The following is an 899-nucleotide window of genomic DNA, read 5'->3' on the forward strand; positions in this document are numbered from 1 at the left end:
GCGTCCTCATCTGGACTCTCCTCTGCTGCTGCTTCACAGGTAAAGTCCAGAGAATCAAACTCCTCTCCTCTATGAACATCCGTCCCTCTGAAATGAAGCCGACAAAACCATGACGCTGCTTTACGTTTCTGTCTCTGTGTCCTCAGAGTCCAGAGGTCAGGTCACAGTGACTCAGCGTGGAGCAGTGAGATCTGCTGTGGGAGCCTCCGTCCCCATCATATGTAGGACCAGTCAGGATGTTCATGTGTGGAACAATAACCACCGTTTAGCCTGGTACCAACAGAGAGACGGAGAAACTCCTAAACTGCTCATTTACAGGCCAGCACTCGAGCATCAGGGATCCCAGATCGTTTTTCAGGCAGAGGATCAAACTCTGACTTCACTCTGACCATCAGTGGAGTTCAGACTGAAGATGCAGCAGTTTATTACTGTCAGAGTGAACATTATATCAACAGTCAGCATGTGTTCACACAGTGAAAAAGCGTCGTACAAAAACCTCCCTCAGTCAGACTGAACAGAAACTGAAGTGACAGCTGCAGCTGGAAGCTACTGCAGAGACTGATACACTTCACTGAGGACACACACACACACACACACACACACACACACACACAACAGTAGCTACTTCACTGGTCTACATGATCACTTACTGTATGTGTCACTATAAATATTTTGTCAGATTTTTGAGACCCTGTTTTTTTGGTTGTTTCATTACATTAAGAAGTCCATTCGCATTTCAGCTATCTCTTCATTGACACTGTCATCAATCCATTATGTATGTCGATTTAAAATTTTGATATGCGCCAAAAAAGTTTTTATCCTGATGAGACCCTTTGGGCCCCGTAATTCTCACCCTCATTCATGTATTTAAAACACTGTAGCAGGTTGAATTTTAAAGC

General features: G+C 44.5%; 1 pseudogene; it reads left to right on the forward strand.

Moving 5' to 3' along the window:
- Positions 1-5: 5 nt before the first annotated feature.
- Positions 6-607, forward strand: LOC121938593 (annotated as a pseudogene).
- The last annotated feature ends 292 nt before the right edge of the window (positions 608-899 follow it).

This window comes from Plectropomus leopardus, unplaced genomic scaffold (assembly GCF_008729295.1).
Source record: "Plectropomus leopardus isolate mb unplaced genomic scaffold, YSFRI_Pleo_2.0 unplaced_scaffold30301, whole genome shotgun sequence".
In the NCBI taxonomy this organism is placed as follows: domain Eukaryota; kingdom Metazoa; phylum Chordata; class Actinopteri; order Perciformes; family Serranidae; genus Plectropomus; species Plectropomus leopardus.